The sequence below is a fragment of the Mus musculus genome, chromosome 19 (genome assembly GCF_000001635.26).
Source record: "Mus musculus strain C57BL/6J chromosome 19, GRCm38.p6 C57BL/6J".
Classification (NCBI taxonomy): Eukaryota; Metazoa; Chordata; class Mammalia; order Rodentia; family Muridae; genus Mus; species Mus musculus.
Window position 1 is genome coordinate 22,516,477 of NC_000085.6, and position 15,725 is coordinate 22,532,201.

The 15,725-nt window shown below is 39.9% G+C and overlaps 1 protein-coding gene and 1 long non-coding RNA gene across 40 annotated transcripts in view; both read left to right on the forward strand.

The window, feature by feature from the left end:
- Trpm3 (transient receptor potential cation channel, subfamily M, member 3) overlaps positions 1 to 15,725 on the forward strand; it is an 857,614-nt gene that overhangs the window by 378,680 nt on the left and 463,209 nt on the right. The window lies entirely within an intron of this gene.
- Positions 1 to 15,725, forward strand: part of Gm33649 — a 71,640-nt gene that overhangs the window by 41,019 nt on the left and 14,896 nt on the right. The window contains exon 2 of the long non-coding RNA XR_386608.4: positions 1 to 15,725. This exon is cut by the window's right edge and continues 14,896 nt beyond it. This is a non-coding gene — a long non-coding RNA (predicted gene, 33649).

Genomic DNA, 15,725 nt, shown 5'->3' on the forward strand with positions numbered 1-15,725 from the left:
ATGGTTGCCACCTCATCCAACCACAGGACCCCTGGTTGTGTGGGCTAACAGTACTTGAGGGTCTTCAGCAACAAGATGGCACAGAAGTAAAATAAACCCGAATGCATATTCTGCTCGAGGTGTCTCTTAGCCTGTACTTAGTATCCCACAATTTAAACAAACCAACATTACTTCAAGTCTCTAAGGAATATCACTTCAAGGTTCTTTTTTAGAAAACTGTGGTATTTGTTTCTTGAGGTCAACAATCCCTTTGGTCTACATCCATTATGTACTGGTTGTCTCTCCCCAACTCTTCTCACTGAGTGCTTCTCTTCTGAGACCCACCAGTCACCTCATAAACATCCTACAGGCAGATATATGTATTCAACACATGAACACTTATTAAGCACCCATGGTAAAGAATATTTTATTCTAGGTATTTAGGTAAATATGAAACTTTTGGGCCTGTGCATGGTGGTGCATACCTTTTAGCCTCTCACTTCGGAAGAGGGTGTAAGCAGATCTCTGAGTTCGATGCCAGCCTAGTCTGCATAGTTAGTACCAAGCCAACCAGAGTTACAACTGAAATATAAAAGGAAAGGGAAGGAAAGAAATAAGAAAAGGAAGAAAACTTTAGTGACAGACTTAGTATCTGTCTTCAATTGCTTTACAGTTTAGACAAGAAGGGAAGCCATTGTGTTCATTGTGAGGATAACTCACAGATGGGCTACCTGTAAGTGGGGTAAGGCAAAGATAATGTCTGCAGGGACAAAGCCTAAGAAGAGGACTTAGAGCTAGGATAGCATTTCACATTGAGCAAAAGCACAATAAATAAATAAAGTCGTAGCAACTATAAGAAAGTCTGGAGACCTTTTATCACAGTAGCCCCTGTCTTGACTACAACAGACCAAGAATTATGTCAGCTAACTCTGAAGAGGCAGTCTGGACTCAACTAAAAGATGCTATCAAATGAGAAGCTATCAGATGCAGGTTTTCTGTGGAAAAAAAAAGTAATAGACACTAAGAACTTAGAGAGTCATCTTAATAATACAACAAAACACTAGAATAATCCATTTAGAAGATTAACCAAGAAGCAATCATTAGCAAGTACCTACTTGAAAGAAAAATAATTAGACACTGAGTATAATGCAAAGTTGGTAAATATTATATATGTATATGTATATACACATATACACACAAACATATATATACATACATACACACACATATATATATGTATATATATACACACACATACATACACGCACACATATATACATCAATAGATTGAGACTTATTCAAGGAGGGAATAAAACAATCAGATGAGCCTGAACCTATGGGATGTCTTGTCTGAGATTCTTGTAAGAGAGATATACAGGAGAAGCTGCTTTGAGTGTATGAATCTTTGATAAAGTAGCTCAGAGAAGGTAGCAGTGCTTAAGCCGTGGTGCCCCTCAAACCACTGGAGAGCTATCTAAAATACAAGTCACCCACCAGTTCTTTCCTCTTGCCCCACATTTCTGACTTTATAGATCTCTATATAGGTAAGCAAGAAAATATGTATTTCTAACATATTCCTTGCTCACTTTGGAATTCAGAGACCATAGAACACATCTATAAACAAAACATATGTAAAAATAAATTAATACATACTTTCCAGTGGGATGATTAGAACATTGTAATAGATGCTAGAGAATAAAAGAGTGATTGACCAACACACCGTTGTATCAAGCAGAGGTGGGTTCAAAATAATTGCCTATATAGAGAAGGTCATGGTTTTAAACTCTTAACTTTCCTTCCCATGAAACCACTGTAGCTTATGCTTATAATCTGAAGATACACATATGTCTCTTCCTTCCACTTACTCTGGTAGCCAAGAATTCTTGAATGTAATCTTAAATGAAATTAACTTTTCAGAGCTGATTTTTTTGTCCTGGTCTCCCCAGAGTCCCCTAATTTTACCTTACTTCTAACATATGCCAGCTGTGTGGCAATCTTTCCCCCAACACCAGAGTTAGACTCAAGCCTTGCTTGATGCTGTCTGTAAGGAGTCTAGAGAGAGAAAAGTAAGCCAGCCTTTATTTAAATCCAGCCACGTGTGCCTCCTTAAGTTTCTGTGTTATATCTGTTTTGCAAAGATACTGAAATGTCAGAGCTTCTCATAGACCTGCAAGGACCTGGCAGGCAGTGTGCGCTTACTGTCATCCAAATGCAGTCGTGCCCCTTGGGTAATCCCAGGAAATAGAAATGAATGTGACTCTCACCGCTTAGAAAAGTCATTTCCTAGACTGTGCAGTGGCTTTCTTCATGACACTGTGACTTTATTACCTATAATTTAACACAGCGTGGTGCTTCCTGATGAACTGTTTTATAGCGCTTTCATTTTTTTCCCCCAACTGCCAGGTATGTAATGCTTATTTAAATTAAGTGTTTCCTTTCTTGTTCAAAACCTTTGGGGATTCTACTCTTACCTGGGTGAAAAAGAGAATGAGGAGCTACACAAATGTAATCAAAGGCTGTCAGAAGCCTGAAGTTCCTGGTAATTAGAAGGCTGCTTTAGGACATGCAAAGGTCATTTAGTTTACACGTGAAATGTAAGAAAACCAGACGGGTAAAAATCAGGAACTACTAAAAAAGCAATGGTGTAGGCAGCTTTTGACAGTTATCATGGTGCAGATGCTAAGCAACCTACTATGTGCTTAACATGGGAGAGAAAATTAAATACAAGACATATCCCATTCTACACATAAATACCATCTATTTGAACATGATGTAGATGGTATTTGGATAGCAAGACATTGCACTGTATCAAACAGGATGCTGAGCAGTATGTCAAGTGGAGAATGTCCCTGCCACACATAAGCACTGACAAATGGACCCTGGGTTGCATGTCAGAGGTGAGGATAACTGATGGACTTCATTAAATACAGCATATCTCAAGTTCATTTGACCAATGGCCTCTCACATATTTTTCAAATAACAACGTTTAAACATTTTCAAGGTACATATTTTAGAAATTAGGCAAGAAAAGGACACGGTTTAGACAGTTAACCTTTGTACTCTCAGCTTGATGATCTTTTTAAAATGAGATTCATAAATTTCTCACACAGAAAATGAAAAGATCATATTTTGCATGTGTTTATGTTTATATGCATGTTATGATCTAAAATAATGCATCCTATGAATGTTGAGACTTTGGGTTTTTTTTTTTCTTTTTTTGAAATGGAGTCTCATAAAGCCCAAGCTGTCCTCAAAGTCATTATATAGCCAACAGTGACCTTGGACTTCTGGTCATATCCTCAATATCCTGATGGCTAGGAGTACAGGCATGGGCCACCTCATCCAGTTTTACACGTGCTGAGAATGGAACTCAGGCTTTGTGCTTCTTTGTGCATTTTACTCTCTGAGCTACATCTCTACTCCACCTCCTTCTAGTATTATTATTTGCAGCTACCTTGCTTAGACAATGAGGAACAAGAATATCATGGCATGGTGTTTGATCTCATGAAGCCACAGAAGCAATGGTTACGGTCACATGACCTGCACAAGATCCAGCCAGTTAAAGTTTCCAGAGGCAGAGGCGGGTTTCTAAGGTCTCATCCCTAAGTGAAGAACTGTAGGCAATTGATAGTGGTTAAAGGAGGAAGAGTCACTTTTCTTCAAAAGTGTTGTCACCAGTAGGTTAATCATGTCCCCAGTGATGACTCCATTCCTATGTGCATATGGGCAGTATTAATTAGACCTATAGGGTCAATAAATGCAGGTGACAGTGTCCCTGAAGATAGTTGGAGGGACAGAAGGTTGTGTGAATATTTTCAAGATACATTGTAGACGCCAGGCAGTGGTGGCACACGCCTTTAATCCCAGCACTTGGGAGGCAGAGACAGGTGGATTTCTGAGTTCGAGGCCAGCCTGGTCTACAGAGTGAGTTCCAGGACAGCCAAGACTATACAGAGAAACCCTGACTCAAAACAAAACAAAACAAAACAAAACAAAACAAAACAAAACAAAACAAAACAAAACAAAACAAAGCAAAATATTGTAGACAAGTGTGAATTTTTCAAAGAATAAATAAAGATTCAAGTTTTTAAAAGTGGGAAAATGGTTTATCATAGAAGAGAGTGTTCTGTTATAAACACAAAGGGAATTATATTGGCTAAGTATTGGCTAAATAACATAGAGACAAAGCAGTGGAGAGATGAAGACTAGAATATAGGAGTAGAAACTGAGTAAATAAATTGGGAGGATAGTCATGAAAATCAGTAGCAATGGGTTGCCATCCAATCTAATTTCAGCAGCTAAACCTTCGTGAATGGCAGTTACCTGCCTTTATCCCTGTTCTGAACCAAGTCCTGTCCCTTCACTTCAGTGGCAGTAACAGCTGTCTGCAAGAGTTTAGAATGTTTGAGGAGAAGATGTACATGTATCGGGGATGAGTTTGATTATCTATCTCTCCATGGTCTCCGTTAAGCTGCACGTCTCCAACAAGCTCTTTATTTCCAAACCTAAATATCCAGCAGAAAGGAACTATAGCATAGCAAAGACATTTATTTTCATTTAAAGGCAGAATAATTGTTTTATGGTTTTTGAGTGTTTATACAACTTTGTACTTCCCAAATATCTGCAAATTATTTGAAACACCCTCCATATTTCACCCAGAACACCAACTTCCAGACATTTTACTTTCTGTTTCCTTTTCTTGCTGCCTTTCATGCCTCTCTTCATCCTCTTCCTTTTGTCCTTTCTCCCAGCCCTCCCTTTCTCTTTATATGCATATTTTTCTTCTATACTAGCAAGTATAAACTTCAGATATATCTCCATTCTTAAATTCTATAATATATTTCCCCAAACAAGGGGACATTCTCTGTTGCACATCTTGGTCAGATTTTGCCAGTTTTCCCAAAATTCAGTTTCCCCTTAATGGTGGGGGAGAATATGTTCTATCTCATGGTGTCTTCATTAGTAAATGCCAAGGAGATGCCTCAGCTTGAAAAGGGGTCCTGAGGAAGGGCTGTTTGTGATCAGTAAAAGAACAGGGTACAAGATGACATCCTTGTCTTCTGCTCAAGACAGCTCTCCAGAGATCTCCAGACAGTTCATTCAGATATCTCAGCTCTGATAATAGAACTCAGTCTTTCATTTACATATAAATTCAATTGTTTATCCAAGTTCCCTTTTGATTCTTCCATGAATCAACAATTTATGAACTTAGCCCCTTGATTCTTCGAAAAGACAACAAGTACATTTTTTTTTCATATAACAGTTAAGTTCATCGATCTGCCTGCTTTTGTAAGCATAGACAATAAGCTAGCTGGGTAGGATCTGGGTTAGAGATCACTGTCCTACCACACCTGGGCCTAAATTCATTCTGTCTCAGGCTGACTTTGAACTCAGAAATCTGTCTGCCTTTGTAACTGCCTGTCTTTGTATCTTTCCTACAAGATGGCTCAGAGTATAGCTGCCTCTGTTCTTTTAGGTCCATGAAGCCCCTCATATAATTCATATTGCCTCCTTATATTATACATAATTGGGAAATCCTGTTTATATATTTTTGAACTCACTTTTTCAGAGTTCTTTCTCACAGCATTTACCATTTTTGCTAAGGACATAGATGCACCCTCACCTCCTGCACTTGTGCTATCTCTGATTATCATGGAGTTATTAAGTTTGGCAGGGAAATAGTTCCCAATGGAGGATTATGAAGATATAGATATATATAGATATAGATATAGAGATAGATAGAGAGAGATAGAGATAGAGATAGAGATAGAGATAGAGATAGAGATAGAGATAGAGATAGAGAGAGATAGAGAAACAAGTCTCATGCCCAGCATCTGTCAACACTCATAGAGGCCTATGCCCTACTGGCTCTGTTCCAGGGGCAGGAACCATGTCATACTATCATTTCTATGACCATGCAGGACTCAGCCATCAAATCTCTTCAATACCTATCTGTCTGTCTGTCTGCCTGTCTATCCATTCACTTACCTACCTGCCTTTATTATCCTTCTTTCTTTATATTTGTTTTGATGTCAGGGCCTGTCTCTGAAACCCAGGCTGACCTCAAAATCTCTATCCTTCTGCTTCAACCTCCCACTCATGGGACTACAAATTAGGACCACCAAGACCAGTTTCTTCAACTTCTTCCATTTTGGGAAAGACCTCAGTCTTCCTTCACCATTTCCTAATGCATTGCAAGTGCAGGGTACAATTATTTTTGGCAGCTCTGTCAGGATGCAGTTTTTCCAACATCTCATGATTACAACCATGTAGTGGCTTGTATGATACTTAGGGCATCATACCTGGGGACACTGAGGTCAGATGTTCACTGATGCTTCTGTCATCACTGGGTTGAGATGACGCTTAATGAAGGTTTCCCTTCTATTCCCCTTTCTTGCATTTGCCTTTGGTGTGCACTCCCATTAGTAATGAAAGTTTATGGCTTTTGTTTTGGCATTCACTGGTGTAGCTTTCTAAACTGTTTATAACCATGGTGGCTGCCAAACTGAGGCGTTTCTAACTCTACATCCAAAGCATTGTTAAAACGAATGCAGTCAGAGAGCCAGTACCCTGTTGAATCACTCTATTTTATTCAGTGCCACTCTGAAAACAAAATGATTCATACAGCATGAGACAATATCGAACACCAGCTGTGACAGTCAGGGTCGTGGGGATAGGGCTGCTGAGCAGGCAGAGATGGCAGCATCAGGCTGAGGAGCAGCTATGCATTTCAAGCTGCTCTGCAGAGAACACTTTGTTACTGATCTTGAAACATACTGAGGGATGTTATGTGCCCCGCAGTTGACATTGTTTGTTTGTTTGTTTGTTTGTTTGTTTGTTTGTTGTAGCCAGTCAACTTTTTGTAAAGATTCCAACTCTGGCCACCAAGAGTTCATTCCTGCTCAAAGTTGTAGAGCATCTTGCTTCTCACCTTTACTAAAGCTACAGCTTCATTCATTTTATGTTGAAAGCACGTGTGAGCCCAGAAAACCCAGGTTGAAAATAGCCACAAGCTTTTTCTTTTGAGTTTGGGAGTCTCACCTTTTTCCCTTTATTTGGAATTGATGTCAAGACATGAACTTTAAAAATACACTGATGGGGTACATTGGACAAAAGGTTCAGTCACTTTTTAAAGATGTATTTTTTATATTTAATTATTTATATGGGAAGTGGTGGTTACATGCACAAGAGCATAGGTACCCATGGAACAAAGGGGCATTGAAGTCTTTTGGAGCTGGAGTTATAGGCAGGTGTGAGCCACCTAAACAGGGAGTTGTGAACTGAACTTGGTTCCTTTGCAAAAGCAATATATTCTTTCTTTAAAAAATAATAGTTTATTAATTCTTTGAGCATTTCATACAAGACATTTGACTATATTCATCCCTCTCCCTTGACTTCTCCCAAATTCCATCTCCTTATTCTGACAATTTCATGTTCTCCCTACCTTTCTCCCTCTCTTCTTCTTCCTCCTTCTCTCCCCTCTCCCCTCTCCCCTCTCCCCCCTCTCCTCTCCTCTCCTCCCCTCCCCTCCCCTCTCCCCTCTCCCCTCTCCCCTCTCCCCTCGCCCCTCTCCCCTCGCCCCTCTCCCCTCTCCTCCCTCTCCCCTCCTCTCCTCCCCTCCCCTCTCCTCTCCTCTCCTCCCCTCCCCTCCCCTCTCCTCCCCTCCCCTCTCCCCTCTCCCCTCTCCCCTCTCCCCTCTCCCTCTCCCCTCTCCTCTCCTCTCCTCTCTCTTTTTTAAACATACCAAGTCCAATCTTTGTTGATCGCCTACTCATGTCCATAAGGTCTGCCTGGGTTATGGTCAATGTACCATTTCTCACATCAATAGCAAAACCAAACCAAACCAACAAAAACCTTTCCTTTTCTTGGCAGCAATCAAACACCAATATAGTCCTCTGTTAGGAATAGAATTTCATGCTCACTTCCTTCCCTCCATGTCAAGGTTTTCATCTGGCTTAATGTGCAGATCTTGTCCACATTGTCACAAATGCTGTGAATTCTTACGCACAAAGATCCTGCTGTGTCCAGAAAACACTGTCCAATTCGGTCTTTTATAGTCTTTCTCCCCACTTTTTCTCATGGGTTCCTGAGTCCTGTGGAGACCGGTTGGGATATATATGTCCCATTTAAGGCTGAGTACCCAGTCGTTTCTTATTCTCTCCATGTTGCCAGTTGTGGGTCTTTGTGTTAGCTGCCATCTTGTAAAATATAAGCTTCTCTCTAATGACATTGTATGATACAATGATTTCTGGGTATAGCAACAAGTCATCGGGAATCATTTTAATGATGTTTAGCAGAATAATAATGGAATGTTCTCTACTAGAGCCCATGAACTATCTAACCACAGGTTCTTGGCTTCATGGAATGTGATAAGTATGGGCTATACCTTACGAAGTGAGCGTTAAATCCAATTTTTAAAAATGGTTGGTAACACCAATAGCATTTATTGCCACTTTTTACCAGTGGGCAAGTCCTGTCAAAGTGGTCTTTATCATAGTTTGCAGGGTTCATAGTTAGATGAAACTGATTATTACTTTTGTCTTGGGATAATATATTTATATGGCATGTGTGTGTGCACATGTGATATACATAATATACACTCATATATGAAGGTTTTACAGTAATGGGTCTCAATGTGGCTTTTTCAAAAACCTTTAGTGTTATTCATCCCTCTCACGTCCCATGCTCTACCCTGGCCTCCCATCTCCCACCCTATTTCATCCTTCCTGTCCCATTTGTCTTTATCTTTAAAGTGCTGTATTTATTTAATTTCTCCTTCCTTGTAAGATCCTCCTCTCTCTAGCCATTTACTGGTTTCCTAACCTTTGTGGCTATTCCAGATAAAAGACTCAGATATAAAGCGTAAGATCTATCAATCATATATGGGAGAAAATATAATGTTTGTTTTTCTCCTTCTGGGAGGCCTCATATAGGATGATTTCTTCTGCTTCCATCCATTTACCTACAAAATTCATTATTTTTAATGGCTGAAATATATTCCATTGTATAAATATATAATACTTCCATTATGCATTCTTCAGCTGATGGATACCTAAGCTGTCTTCAGTTCCTCCATATTTTGAATAGTATCTCTGGAGTATAAAATAGTCCTGTGGGTACATTCCCAAGAGCTGAACGGCTTTATCATATGGTAGATCTAGTTCAAGCTTTTTTTTCAGGAAACTCCACACTGATTTTCATAGTGCCTGTATCAATTTTCACTCCACCAGTAGTGAATAAGTATTCCCCATTTCCTTCATCCTTACCAGCATCTGCTGTCATTTGGTTTTTGATCTTGGATATTCTGATTTGGATAAGATGAAATCTCAAAGTAGCTTTAATTTGCATTTCCCTGATGGCTAAGAATGTTGAACATTAAAAGAAAAATATTTCTCAGCCTTTTGGGTTTCATCTTTTCTTTCCATGACCCATTTTTTAATTGGGTTGTTTTGTTATTTACTTATTTATTTATTCATTCATTCATTTGTTTATTTATTTTTAGAACGTTATATATGTTAGATATCAATATATACCTCTGGAAAACATTTTTTCCCATTCTGTAGGCTTCCTCTTCTCTTGAGAGATGATTTCCTTTGCTCTATGGAAGCTTTTTAGTTCCATGTGGTCTCATCTGTGATTGTTGGCCTTTGTGACTGTGCTATTAGAGTCCTGTTCATTAAGTCCTTTCTGTACCTGCAAGTTCTAGTGTATACCATAGTTTCTCTGCTACCAGATTCATGGTGTCAGCTCTCATGCTAATGCCCTTGATCCATTTTGATTTGAATTTTGTAAATGCTAAGACATGCATCTACTTTCACTCTTCCACACACAACCATCCAGTGTGACTTGCACCATTGTAGAAGATGCTGTCTTTTCTCCAGTGTTTATTTTGGGAGCTCTTTGCCAAAAATCAGATGTCCATGGGTGTGTGGGCCATAGGTGTGTGTTCTTCAATTCTATTCCATGATTCAATATGTAGCTGTTTTATGCCAATATCATGTTGCTTTTATTACTGTAGCTCTGTAGTGCAGCTTGAGAGAATGTGTGCTGATGCTTCCACCAGTTCTTTTACTGTTTGGGATTGTTTTAGCTATCCTTGCTTTGTGTGTGTTTCCATAAAATGTTTAATTGTTTTCAAGTTCTGTGATGAACTGTGTAGTAATTCTGATGGGAATTGCTTAGAATCTGGAAACAGCTTTCAGAATAATGGCCATTTTAACAATATTAATTCTATGAATTCATAGGAAGTCTTTATATTTTCTTGTATCTTCTTCATTTAATATTTTAGTGGTTTAAATTTCTTTATTATACAAGTCTTTCACTTCCTTGGTTATATTTACTCCAAGATTTTTTGAGGCCATCGTGAATAGGATTATTTCCTGATTTCATTCTCAGTACGTTTGCAGTTATATATGGGAAAATTACTGATTTTTGGTCTAATTTTGTATCCTGATATTTTGTTTAGTGCAGTTATCAGACAAGAGTTTTCTAGCTATATCTTTTAGGTTATATATATACACACACATATATAACCTAAAATATATAATATATATAACATTTATATAGTTCTGACATTTTATTAATAATACTCCATTACTGTTCTAAATTTTTCCAGTTATTGTAGCTAAGGCTTCACACATTGCTTTGAATAGGAGTGAGAAGAGTGAATACCCTTGCCGTGTTCCTTATCTTACTGGACAGGTTTTAAGTTTCCCTCCATTTAGAATGACGTTGGCTGTAGGCTTCTTGTAAATTGCCATTATTATATTGAGAGGTGCCCCCATACCTCCCAACTTCTCCAGAACATTTATCATTAAGCAATGTTGAAATTTCTCAAATATATGTTCTGCATCTAATGAGATGATCGTGTCCTTTTGTCTGTTTACACAGTAGAATATGTTTATCTACTTATATGTCTTGAGCTATCCCTGCATTTCCATTGAAACCAGTATAACTGTGGTGAATAATCCTTTCTGGTGTGTTTTTGAGTCTACTCTGGAAGCATTTAATTAAGAATAATCCCATAGGAAAAACATCAACCAACCAGATCCCACAGTATTCCCAGGGACTAAGCCATCAACAAAGGACTCTACATGGCTCCAGCTGCATATGTAGCAAAGGATGGTCTTGTCAGGCATCAATGGGAGGAGAGATCCTTGGTCCTATGAAGGCTCGATAGATGCCCCAATGTAGGAGAATAGAGGACAGTGGGTAGGTGGGTGGAAGAACACTCTCATAGAAGCAGGGGGAGGGAGGATGTGATAGGGAGTTTCCAGAAGGAGGGGAAACTGGGAAAGAGGATAACATTTGAAATGTAAAGAAAGAAAATATCCAATAAAAAAGAAAAATGAGTTTTATCTATGTTCATAAAAAAATGTTGCTATATAAATTTGTTGAGTCTTTGGTTTGAGTATTATGATATCACCATACTGTCTTTATAAAAAGAATTTGTAACTTTTCCTTCATTTTATATTTCATGAAATATTTTGAGTTATATTTCTGTTATTTCTTCTTTGAAGGTATGGTAGAATTATTCATCAAATCCATCTGACCCTCAGCTTTTTTCAGTTAGGATTTTTTTTTAAAAGATATTATTTATTTTACTTTACATGTATATGTGCCTAAATATATGTATGTGCATCATGTATGTGTAGGTACCTGGTGTGGCCAGAAGAGGGTGCTGGGTCATCTGAAATTGGAGTTATAGGAAATTGTGAGCCACCCTGTGGTTGTTGGGAATTGAGCTTGGGTCCTTTGTGAGAGCAGAAAGAGTTCATAAGTGCTGAACCATCTCTTAAGCCCCTACTTGGGAGATATTCAACAAGTCTATCTCATAGTGTTTTTACAGTCTTCAGTCAGGCATTTATATTCTTATACCCTTTGAGTTCATCAAATGTACTTATAATTGCTGTTTTGAAGCCTTTGTGCAGCAGCTATGTTGCTTCTCTTGGGGAATATTACCGTGGCGGTGCTGGTTTCTGGAGGAGACATATTGCCTTGCTTATTCATGTTGTTTGTGTTTTGGAGACGGTCTCTAGGCATCCTATCCTAGCTGTTGCTCAGTCATTTGTGGTACTTAGCATGAGTATTTGATCTTGGCTCCACTGGGTAGGAATTTAGACTTTTTTTTTAACTTATTCACTTTACATCCTACTTACTGCCCCCTTCCCACTCACCCCTCCCACAATTCTTCCCCCATACCCCCTCCCCTTCTCTTCTAAGTGGGTGGAGCCCCGCCCTTCCTCCCCCACACCCCGGTATTCCTGACCCTGGAACTTCAACTCTCTACAAGGCTAAGCGATTCCTCTCCCACTGAGGCTTGTAGACAGGAATCTAGTGTGGCTCTCCTTTAAGAGGCCCCACCCACCAGCTGACTCAGCTAGATACAGACACCCATGTCCAAACAGGAGATGGAGTTTGTGGACACTTACTGAAGAATAGGAGGAAGGATTGCAGCCCCTAAAGGGGCTAGGAACTCCACAGGAAAACTAACAGAATCAACTAACCTGGACCCAACCTTGGGGCTCTTAGAGACTGAACCATCAACCAAAGGACATACACTGACTAGACCTAGGCCTCCCAACACATATTTAACTGATGTGCAGCTTGGTCTTTATGTGGGCCCTGAACAACTGGAGTAGGGGCTATCCTGGAGTCTGTTGCCTGCCTATGGGATGCATTCTTCTAGCTGGGCTGTCTTGTCTGGCCTCAGATGGAGTTTGGATCTTTGATTGCTATTACTTCAACTAGTCAGTTTTGGACCGATTGAATGATGCACTGTTTTTAATCCTGAGTCTACTCTGGGTTCTAGATCTGGTTTCTTGTAGTCACTGAGCAGCATGGTGGGTAGGTTGGCTGATAGGCAGGTGAGCAGATCTAGAGATCTCTTAAAAGGGTTTTAGGTCTGGTGGGGGGCAGTGGATGGATTAGCTGATATTCAGGTGGGTGAGTGGACTGACTCTGGAAGTTGCTACCTAGAATTCCAGTTCATACTATGGGTTTAGACTTGGAGTAGTCCCAGGTCAGTGTGGTAAATGGGGTGACTGCTAGGTTAGGACAAGAAACCGGCTCTAGGTGTTTTATAACTAGAATTCTGGTTTGGGTTCCAAGTGGTCCTAAAGCCTCTGAGCAGGTAGGGTGGCTGACAGTTGGGCAGGGCAGTAGATCAGCTCTGGGGGTTCCTATCAGAAGCTTTAGTTCAGACTGCATTCAGACTCCATGTGACCCCACATCAATGCACTGGGTGAGATGGCTGCTAAGCAGGTAGGTGGGGGTAGGGGGCTGATTCAGGGGTCTATAACTAGAGTTCTGTGTTGGACCACACATTCTGGAGCCCAGAAAAGAGTAAAGAGGCTGTGCAGTGCAAGCTCTTAAGCTACTGAGCCATATATATGTCCAGCCCCCTACATCACACTTTATTTTTGCCATTATACTCAAATTATTAAAGCATTATAACTTCAGATATATATTATAGAATATGAAGTATTCTGTGAATTAAAAAATCATAACACTACTGAATACTTACTGTAACACACCACAGACAAAGAGAAAACCAATACTATTGTTACTGCTGTAGCTAATGTTAATAAATGCCTTCCTGTTTCCGGCTCTCTGTGTCTCTCTTCGATCCAGAGCCTCCCAAGGAGGTATTACCCCTAGTTGCAGAAGATGAAATGAGACCCTAAGGAATGAAGTGCTTTTGATCTTGTGTCCAATGACTTTGAGAACTCTGCCCATGCCTGCTGAGAATTGAAATCTGTTTGTGTTTATCTTCATTGGCTGGCATAGCTTTGGGATGTGCTGACCACATCTATGACCTGAAGGGCTAATTAGCCTCTTTTATTTATTTAATTTGTGTGGCCACATGTGACTTCAAGTCAATCCATTCCTTTAGAAAAAGAAATGTACATTTTCCCCCCATTGGCAGCATCTAAGTAGAGAGTATATACTATGAATTTCTTTTATTTTTCTATAAATCCATGGTTGCAGTTTAAAAGTATTCACTGGTAGGCTTGAAATGTCAACTTTTAAAATGCCCTGAATATTTTACACATTTACTCATTACCTATCAGCCCTACATATTCTAGCCACTCTGTGTGGCTTGTCGCCTGTGTTCTGTGTCACATTCTAGGGCAGGTTTGAATCCTGATCCTGTGCAAGAGGAAACCAAATCTTAGACTGAAATATTTGCTCCACAATGGATCACCAGACGATTCCAGGTCAGGCTTAAAATCCATGCTATAGCTAACTTCATAGTCCCCAACTCATATCCCTGTTGAGCCCTAGCTTTGATTCTGGTTCAAGGAGGAATGGATTAGGAGACGTCACACATTTTCAGAGAGATGGGATCCCAGAATGAACACGTGATAAATATATCTCAATTTTTACAAAATGTCAAAATAGGTTTTTTTTTCCCCCTTGCTCATTTTTTAAACGTTTAAAGGTTATACAAAATAAGTGTTTTAGTGATTTATAACTCAGAGTTGAGGTCTGGAGTTTTGGCCATGAAGACAAAGTCAAACCATAATATTGCTGTTTTCTGGTACGCCATTTCTGCTAATGCCTCCTTGAAAGCTTTCGGTGTCTTAGAACTGATGGACAGCCACCTACTCTGACCCTATCCTCTTTACTTCCCCATTGCTCTGAAGAGACGCCAGGACCAAGGCAATTTAGAAGATAAAGCCTTCTTACTGTTTCTGAGGGATAATCCACAGTCATCATGGTGGAAAAATTGTCAGCAGGTGGGCTGCCCTGGCACTGGAGCAGTAGCTGAGAGTTTACACCTGATCATAGCAGAAAGAGAGGTAGAGACAGAGAGAACCTGGCATGGCGTAGGCTTTCCAAACCTAAGAGCCCATTCCTAGTGCCTATCTCCTTCAACAAGGTCACTCATCTTTTTTTTTCTTTCTTTTTTTAAGATTTATTTATTTATTTTATGTAGATAGCTGGTCTATCTGCATGTACACCTGCATACCGGAAAAGGACATCAGATCACATTACAGATGGTTGTGAGCCACCATATAGGTTGCTGGGAATTGAAATCAGGACCTCTGGAAGAGCAGCCAGTGCTGCGTCATCATGCCTCTTAATACTTCCTAAAAAGTCCATCAACTAGAAACTGGGACTTCAGATATATGAGCTTATGGGGGCCATCTTCGTTCAAATTATCACAAGTACATTAGGAGATGTTGCTTCCTTTCCTGGAATTATATATGGTTGTCCATCACCTATTCACCTTTCAGGCTTTGGTGTAAATATGACTTCTTAGGACATGTCTGTGACCCTGCTGTGCCCATTGCCCTGGCAGGACTGTGTACATCCATGAGTCCGGGGACCTGTCTGAATTCCTCATCTCTAACACTCTGGTGCTTAGAAAATGATTGTTAAAGCACAGGAATAGCAGCCGAAGGAAGCAAGGAAATTTATTGTTAAGGGAGAAAGGCAATAGGGAAAAGGCAAGATGAAAAGATGTTTTCAGCCAGATCATTCGATAAACAAGTGCTGGGGAACCAGCAGACCCAAGGCCAGGAGAAATGAGTTCAATCGTTAGCTTCTAATTCTATCCCATTCCTTGTCATCAGTAGATGGTTTCCCCTCCCTGGACCCCTATTTCCCAACCAATAAAATAAACGTTTGAACTTGCAGCGAGAAGCATCCCGGCTCTCTTCACACTGGTTCGTTCTCCAGATCTGTAATTGTTAGCGGTAAGTGTTCTCAGATGCCTAATACACTCTTCTCTACAGGTC